The sequence below is a fragment of the Silene latifolia genome, chromosome 10, assembly GCF_048544455.1.
Source record: "Silene latifolia isolate original U9 population chromosome 10, ASM4854445v1, whole genome shotgun sequence".
In the NCBI taxonomy this organism is placed as follows: Eukaryota; Viridiplantae; Streptophyta; class Magnoliopsida; order Caryophyllales; family Caryophyllaceae; genus Silene; species Silene latifolia.
The window spans coordinates 111,137,268-111,147,102 of NC_133535.1; the positions used below are offsets into that span (position 1 = coordinate 111,137,268).

General features: G+C 35.8%; 1 non-coding gene across 1 annotated transcript; it reads right to left on the minus strand.

The window, feature by feature from the left end:
- Positions 1–6,571: 6,571 nt before the first annotated feature.
- On the minus strand, positions 6,572–6,678 carry LOC141610234 (small nucleolar RNA R71). The gene has a single exon (XR_012528132.1). It is a non-coding gene; the product is annotated as a small nucleolar RNA R71 (small nucleolar RNA).
- Positions 6,679–9,835: the final 3,157 nt, after the last annotated feature.

Sequence of the window (9,835 nt, forward strand, 5' to 3'; positions counted from 1 at the left end):
AAATCATTATTACCTCGCATACTAGAGATATATTTTTATTTCATTGAATACATTTTATAGTTTAGTCTAATCATTCATCTTATTCAAAAGCAGTTTCTCATGGTCATGATTAACCAGTCATTGAATAACCTTAAATGTGAATTAAGACATGGTCCTCTTTAAATCTACGGTATTCCTCCGATTTGATTAATAATTGCATGTAAGGATATAGCATCGTGACATAAAAGCAATTATAAACTTTAATTTGTAGGTAATTTAATAAAGTATGTTTTATATTTTCGAATATTACCTAGGAAATTAACGTTTATCATTTATTACGAACATATCATAATATTGAGAGATAATATTGTCAACTTGTTATTTTAAACCAAGTACGTTCTCAATTTTGTCAAGAAATATGCTATTTAATTCATTTATATTTATATTATTTATATTTGATCCATATGGAATACAATATGACCGTTGTTATTCTATGCATATTTAGTTATAATGATAAAATTAATTGAGATTACATACGTATTTCAAGATCATTCGTTAATAGACATTTTTATAGACATTAATCATGCGCATTTGAATTATATGCTTCCTTAAAATGAGTAAAATAAATCACATGTACATATTTATAACCTTTTAAGGACCTTTTAAATGGCTATATAAACAAAAGACTTCATTATTTCATCACACATGCACTATGTTATAAACTTCTTTCTTTGAAAAAGTTGTAGTTTACTGTAATCATTTTTCCTTTTGAAAAGCAGTTAATCATGGTCAAGATTAACCAGTCAGTGAATTACCGTAAATGTGAATGAAGACATGGTCCTCATTAAATCTAAGGTATTTCTCTGATTTGATTAATAATTGCATTGTAAATATACAATTATAACATGAGAGCAACTATAAATATTAGTTTGTATGTATTTTAATTATTTATTTTAAATTTCTAATATTACGTTGAAAATTTAATATTTAATTTATTTATGTTTATATTTTTTATATTTGATCCATATGAAATACGTACAATGTGACCGTTTTTATTCTATTCATAATTAGTTATAACGATAAAGTTTGTGGTGATCACATATGTATTCCAAGATCATCCTTGTATAAACATCAATCTTACGGCTTTGTATTATATGTTTCCTTAAAGAGTAAACTAAATTGCATGTACATATTTATAACCTTTTGAGATTCATCTAAACGCCTATATAAACAAAAGAAATCATTATTACCTCGCATACTAGAGATATATTTTTATTTCATTGAATACATTTTATAGTTTAGTGTAATCATTCATCTTATTCAAAAGCACTTTCTCATGGTCATGATTAACCAGTCATTGAATAACCTTAAATGTGAATTAAGACATGGTCCTCTTTAAATCTACGGTATTCCTCCGATTTGATTAATAATTGCCTGTAAGGATATAGCATCGTGACATAAAAGCAATTATAAACTTTAATTTGTAGGTAATTTAGTAAAGTATGTTTTATATTTTCGAATATTACCTAGGAAATTAACGTTTATCATTTATTACGAACATATCATAATATTGAGAGATAATATTGTCAACTTGTTATTTTAAACCAAGTACGTTCTCAATTTTGTCAAGAAATATGCTATTTAATTCATTTATATTTATATTATTTATATTTGATCCATATGGAATACAGTGTGACCGTTGTTATTCTATGCATATTTAGTTATTAAAATTTGTTGAGATTACATACGTATTTCAAGATCATCCGTTAATAGACATTTTTATAGACATTAATCATGCGCATTTGAATTATATGCTTCCTTAAAATGAGCAGAATAAATAACATGTACATATTTATAACCTTTTAAGGACCTTTTAAATGGCTATATAAACAAAAGACTTCATTATTTCATCACACATGCACTATGTTATAAACTTCTTTCTTTGAAAATGTTGTAGTTTACTGTAATCATTCATCCTTTTGAAAAGCAGTTAATCATGGTCAAGATTAACCAGTTAGTGAATTACCGTAAATGTGAATGAAGACATGGTAGTCATTAAATCTATGGTATTTCTTTGATTTGATTAATAATTGCCATGTAAATATACAATTATAACATGAGAGCAACTATAAATATTAGTTTGTATGTATTTTAATTATTTATTTTAAATTTTCTAATATTACGTTTAAAATTTGTTATTTAATTTATTTAAGTTTATACTATTTATATTTGATCCATATGAAATACGTACAATGTGACCGTTTTTATTCTATTCATAATTAGTTATAACGATAAAGTTTGTGGTGATCACATATGTATTCCAAGATCATCCTATTATAAACGTTAATCTTACGGCTTTGAATTATATGTTTCCTTAAAGAGTAAACTAAATTACATGTACATATTTATACCCTTTTGAGATTCATCTAAACGCCTATATAAACAAAACAAATCATTATTACCTCGCATACTAGAGATATATTTTTATTTCATTGAATACATTTTATAGTTTAGTGTAATCATTCATCTTATTCAAAAGCAGTTTCTCATGGTCATGATTAACCAGTCATTGAATAACCTTAAATGTGAATTAAGACATGGTCTTCTTTAAATCTACGGTATTCCTCCGATTTGATTAATAATTGCCATGTAAGGATATAGTATCGTGACATAAAAGCAATTATAAATTTTAATTTGTAGATAATTTAATAAAGTATGCTTTATATTTTCGAATATTACCTTGGAAATTAACGTTTATCGTTTATTACGAACATATCATAATATTGAGAGATAATATTTTCAACTTGTTATTTTAAACCAAGTACGTTCTCAATTTTGTCAAGAAATATGCTATTTAATTCATTGATATTTATATTATTTATATTTTATCCATATGGAATACAATGTGACCGTTGTTATTCTATGCATATTTAGTTATAATGATAAAATTAATTGAGATTACATACGTATTTCAAGATCATCCGTTAATAGACATTTTTATAGACATTAATCATGCGCATTTGAATTATATGCTTCCTTAAAATGAGTAAAATAAATCACATGTTCATATTTATTGTAATACTAGGGTTTTATGAGCCTCTGGGTACTCTACCGAGTGGGCCTTACTCTGTCGAGTAAGGATGTTTTGCAGTTTAAAATAGTTTCTGACAGGGTACTCGATCGAATAGCCTTGGTACTCGATCGAGTAGGCGGCACTCGATCGAGTACGTCAGTTACTCGATCGAGTAGCCCGGTTTACGGGTAATGTTTTGTCGGGTTTTGTTAATAACGCGAATTAATATATAAACCTTTCCGTCACTTTCATAATATACTTTTATCAAACCTAATTACTTCAAAAGAGATTCCAAACTACGTTCTTCGCATTGTTCGCATTATTGGCAAATCCCGGAGCTTCAGAGGTCGGATTTCATTGTTCTTTGTGTCTTTGTGATCCTTGCGTCAAGGGTAAGTCCTACATACCAATTTTATAGCATTTGGCTAAGATTGTTTAAACCCTAATTTATGGGATTGGGGGTTCTATGATTTGATTATGTTAGTAGTAATTATATGATGATATGTATAGGAGGAGGGTTCGTAGAGGAGAGTTTTTGAGACAGCTGCTAAGATCGTTTGCTGTGTGTTTGCATTCCAGGTAGGGTTTCCCTACTCAGTATTAGTTACATGATTGTGTGGTTATTGTTATTGTTATTGAGTAATTATCGTACTGGAATTGGTTGTTGGTAATTGTTGGTGTTGTGACGGTTGTTGTTTATTGTCGTTGACTGTTGTTGTATCTGTCTGTGTTCTTCGGGGTGCGTCCCTGGCTGAGTGGAGTCACTTGCGGGAGTGGCTTCACGCCCTTGATTCGCCTTCTGTGGAACCCGCCACAGAAGGGATGTGCACATTAATGAACATAGGTTTATCGCTCGATGGAGATGAGCGGGGCTTAGGTGGGAACGGCTGCGGTCCCCCACTGGCGGCGAGGAGTAACCTGTTATGATGGGTACTCTGGCAGGGCTACACACTTTAGTGTGTAGTCAGTTGTGTGGAGATTGGAGATGGAGACTGGGGTTGTGTTGAGCTGCTTGAACTGTTTGTGTACCTGATGTGACCATAATTTAAGCACATTTAGTCCCCGAATTAGCCTTGTTCCCATGCTTTTTAGTGCATATTTGGGTCATTTATTGTCTTTAGTCCTTTGTTTTGCATATTATTTGAGGTTTTGTGTCCTTTGTAGGAAAGGAGTGCAAACCTTGCATTTTCATGGCAAAATAGAGCTAAATTGATTGAATTCAATGACCAAGCATCAAGGAGAGACAAGATTAGAAGGTCTTTGTACATACTATAGTAGATGGGCAATGATGAGAAAAGATCCTTGCATCCCCGAGGAAATCCTCAAGGATTCTATGAAGAAAAGAAGAAGGAAAGAAGCTGTAAGACAATCCGAGCGGATTGTCTACAAGCCGCCCGTCCAGCACCTGCAATCCGAGCGTCTTCCCCCACTGGACGCCCGTCCAGAATCACCCCAATCCGCCCGTCCACCTCCACAATCCGCTCGGCCAGAACCTCCATAATCCGCCCGTCCCGTGCTCTAGACGCTCGGATTGTGTGTCAGCCTTTTCGTCTTCTACAAGTTTCAATGAAGGATGCGCATATTTTTCTAAGACCGGCGAAAAAGAGACCGGATTCTCCCTGGAGACCGGCGATTCCTCAAGGACTTAATCGTCATTTAAGCCCTTAGTTAACCCTAATTTATGTACCTAATCCCCACTATAAATACCCCATTAGTCTAATTAGAAGAGCATGTTCTTCTTAGCAATCTTTAGTGTAGTTAATATCAATCAAATCTCTCTTTAATCTTGTAATCAACATTTAATCAAGTTTTAATACAAGTTTCATTTCCTTAATCTCTCTTTTGTTCATCCTTTATTTTGGGTAATTGAAGATTATTTGGGTTATTATTGGGAGATTGACAACCTTCACATCTATCATCAAGTACTTATATTATTCTTTGCTTTATTATTGGAATCATTAGTAGGTATAATTCTCTTAATCCCTTTTTAATTATTGTTAATCATTTTCATTTATTCATCATGTTTTACTTTGTTGGTATGATTGACAACCTTGCTAGTATGTTCAACATGATAATGAGTGAATAGTTTCCTTAGCTAGGGTTAATGGGTAATTAGGGGAAACCAACATGGGGGATGATTCATGCTTAAATTAATATGTTTTCATAGTTTATTTGCTTGCTTGTTGTGATCTCAACTTATGCACATGTTATGTTTGATGAAATGCGATCCTATGAATGCTTGCATTTTTTACCCATCACCTACCTTTTCAATGAGACTTGTAAGACATAAACCAACTCGAGTCTCATTAGACCATGCATATAGTTGAGTAGGGAAGATTAAGTCGACTTGTAGGTGTTGTACAATCTAATCGATTCGGCTCTGGGACCCAAACTTTCCTAGGATCGTAAGATATAAACCAACTCGATCCATCACAACAATAATTGCTTGCTTATAATTTGAGAATATGTTTGTGTGATCAATTCCCATGAATCCCCTATGACCCCATGACACCCTAGTGCCTTTTATCAATTGTTTACATCCTTTTTTAATCATCTTGCTTGTTTACTTTCATTGCTATTTAGTTTAGTGATCTTCTACTTCAAAACCCCAAATTGTGACACCCTTAGACACCACTAGTTGCAATAGAAAATCTCATCTCAATTCCTGTCCCTTGGGATCCGACCTTTACTTGCCTCTTTACTAATTGTAGAGTTGTTTGTGAAGTTATAAATTGTGTTTTGGGTCTAGGTGCTCCTAACGACAAGTACCGAAAACTAAACCTCCTCGAGAGTCCGACCAAAAATGGCGCCGTTGCCGGGGACGGTGTTAACTTGATTTAGATTTTCTTATATTGCTATTAGTTGTGTCTTTCTTTGCCTTGGGGAAGTAAAACTCCTCAAGGTTTGTTCTAATTATTTTCAAGTTGTTTGATATTTTGCATGTCTAGAAGATCACAAGGTAACTTGTTACCGTTTGATCACGAAATTGAAAGGACTTTGACAAACAATAGAAGACTTGCTAGGAGAACTTTGAGAGGTATTGGTGAGGTTGTGGATATTCAACCAAACACTATTGAGTTCATCAACCCTTTTGCAAGAGAAGGTGAGGAGAACCCAACACAAAATCCAACACAAAATCAACCCACAATGCCTAAGTTTTCATCACATTCCGTACCCACCGAGGAGAACCTACCCAATGGTACTCCCACACCACAACATTTAACCGGAAATTTTATTGCCAAATCCGCATTTATCCAATTAGTCGAAAGAAGCCAATTTGGGGGAATGCCTAGTGAAGACCCTCATTCTCATATGGAGACTTTTTGTGACTATTGTGATGCGATATCTCAAACCGGTGTAACTCAAGACCAAATTCGATGGGTCTTATTTCCTTTTTCCCTAATTGGCACCGCGAAACAATGGTTGAAAGGCCTTGATAAGGCTACTCTCGGAATTGATTCTTGGAAGAAGTTGGCTCTAGCTTTCTACAAAAAGTTCTATCCACCGGAAAAGACTAACTTGCTAAGAGCTCAAATTACGGGCTTTTAGCAAAGAGATGAAGAATCCTTGTATGAAGCTTGGGAGCGATTCGAAGGAATTTATCTCTCATGTCCTCATCATGGACTTAGCGAGTGGTTCTTGGTACAACAATTTTGGAACGGTCTTTATGAAGACTCAAGAAACATTCTCAACATGGGATCAAATGGAATGTTCACGGAAGTTGACGATAATCAAACTTGGAACAAAATTGAGGAAATGGCGGTCCATAATTCACAATATAGTAGACCTCGCAAGGCTACTAAAGGAGGAAAGCATGAAGTGGACTCCATTACTCAATTAGGTGCCCAACTTAGTGCTCAAATTGATACCATCAATTTGAAGTTTGAAAAAGCTATGGCTAGACTTGAAGAAGCCTCAAAATCACCAAAGCATCATGTTAATGCCATGACGTCATCTTCATCAATCCCAAGTGGGATATGTGAGAATTGTGGAACTTTGGGACATGACCAAAGTGAATGTAGGGGAACAAATGAACAAGTGAATGCTTTCCAAGCATACAAGAGTGGTACCCCTTATTCCAATTTTTACAATGAAAACACCAAATTCCACCCAAATCTCTCATACAAAAGCCAAAATGTTCAAAACCCTCAACCAACATACACCCCACCTCCCATGAGAAACCAACATCAAAGACCCTTTTACAACCAAAACCAAGGTTACCAAAATCAAACTCCATACAATCAACAAAATGACCAAGGTTTTGATGTTCAAAAAGCGGTCCTCCAAATGCAAAAAAATCAACAAGAGTTTTTCACTCAAATGCAAAAATATAGTCAAGCAAAGGAAATCACCATCAACAACATCCTAGCTCACACCAAAATGTTGGAAACCCAATTGACTCAACTAGCATCCTCAAGCTCACAAAGACAAAAGGGGGCAATTACCACCTCAAAGTAATCCCCCAAGATATGAAACGGTTAGTGCAATTCACTTGAGGAGTGGTACAAGGTATGAAGCACCGAAGAAGCAAGTTGAGGATGAAGTTGTGGAAGCTAGTGACAAAGAAGAAGTTGTGCAAAACTCCAAGGATGGAGAACCATCAAAAGAAGAATTTTCAAAGAAAAATGAAGACAAGGTCAAGGAGAAGGAGCCCATTGTGATTAGACTTCCTTTTCCGAGTCGTCAAGCCAAGCCCAAATTTGATGACCAACTTGGAAAATTTATGGAAATCGTGAAGAATTTAGAAGTCTCGATTCCTTTCACGGAATTAATCAATCACGTGCCGGCCTATGCAAAATACATGAAAGACATCCTTACAAACAAGAAGTCGATCCAGAAACTTGAGACTATCGTCTTCACTAAGGTGAGTAGTGCAATACTTCAAGGGAGTTCACCTCCAAAACTTAAAGATCCGGGAAGCTTCTCAATACCGTGTACCATTGGCGACACGACGATCAACAAAGCCCTATGTGATCTAGGGGCTAGTGTGAGTGTTATGCCGTACTCGGTAAGTAAAAGGTTAGGGATGGGAGAGCTTAAATGGACCAATATCACACTCCAAATGGCTGATAGATCGACGAAGACACCATTGGGGATATGGGAAGATGTTCCCGTAAGAGTTGGGAAATTTTTCATCCCGGTGGACTTTGTCATTGTTGACATGGAAGAAGACTTCAACATTCCAATCATTCTAGGTAGACCTTTCTTGCACACCGCGGGTGCGGTAATTAATGTGAAGCATGGAGAGCTCACTCTAGAAGTGGGAGATGAGAGCATAACTTTCAATCTTGACAAGACCATGAGAGCTCCCCGTTTGCATGAACCATGTTTAATGGTTGATCATTATAGCCGGAAGGATGATGGGAAGAAGTCGGAACTCCAATCGAAGAAGAAAATCGATGATGCTCCATTCAAAGAGCAAGTGAATTGTAACAAAGAGAGCTTGAAAAGCTCACCAAAGTCAAGCAATGAAGAGGATGGCCTCATTGGCCAAGACAAGAAAGTGGGAGAGTTGTCTCTATCAACTCAAGAGATCTTTAGTGATCAAGTAGATGAAGTTTGTGGTCTTTGGGACGATGAGTTTGAAGGGATTTTTAATCCCTATATTGGTAATGCTATCGATCAAGACCGACATGAAGGACAACAAGGGCAAAGATCTATTGAGGATCTTTATCATGACAATGAACAAGCTTTTGACTACTTCTTCAAGGTGTTGAGCAACATCAACAACACCTTGGACATGCCCCCATGACATCTCACTAAGGATGAGAGTTTGGTGGAGTCCTCCCTAAACCACCATTTGTAAATATTTCTAACTCCCTAACTTGCATTTTAATTCTTACATTACATTATTGTCATTTTTGGATTTTTATGCTTTGATCAAGATATTTATCATTTTTTGAGAGAAGTGAGGGAGGGACTAATGATTTTATTGATGTGTAGTGCTTTAGCTTAGTGTGGGGATAGCAATTGCCTAGGCTATTTATGCCTTCGTAGTGCCCCTACAATGAAGAACACGGGATTTGAAGAATGAAAATGACACGGGATACGCAAGTGCACGGATGGAACTGAATCCGGGTAGACCAGGTGGAATCCGAGCGTCCTTAAGGGGAATCCGCTCGTCTTTAGGGAATCCGAGCGTCTAAGGCTGAAACCGTCCGTCCAATTGAACTGCAAAATTGAAAATTTGGGATTGTTGAAGAATCCGAGCGTCCCAGCAGAGAAGACGCTCGTCTGAAAGAATCTGCTCGTCTTTGCAGAAAGACGGCCGTCTTTTTGCCAGTGCAAAATAAGAAAACTCGCTGTACCAGAATCCGCCCGTCTTTATTGGAATCCGCTCGTCCTGCAACTGAAGAATCCGAGCGTCCCAGCTGAAAGACGCTCGTCTTTAGGCGAGAATTCCTGAACCCAAATTGAGGAGAATCTAAGCGTCCCGAAGGGAATCCGCTCGTCTTCCCCCTGCAGATTCGAAATTTCGGGTGTTTTTAAATACCCCTCCCACATTCATTCCTTCATTCATACATTCAAAACACTACCAAAAAAACCCCAAAAACCCCAAAACCCTCATCCTCTCCATCACCAAAACAAGATTTCCTCAACCAAATTCAACAAAATCAAATTCAAACTTCCTTATAACAACAATTAATCACTCCTTTTCCAACAATAATCAATCCAAGCACCAAAATCTTCAACCTTTGAGTCGATTTTTGAAATACAAAGGCAAAGCCTTTCATCTTAAAATCGATTTGGGTATAATTGGAAATTGAAGATTTTCAATCTTTT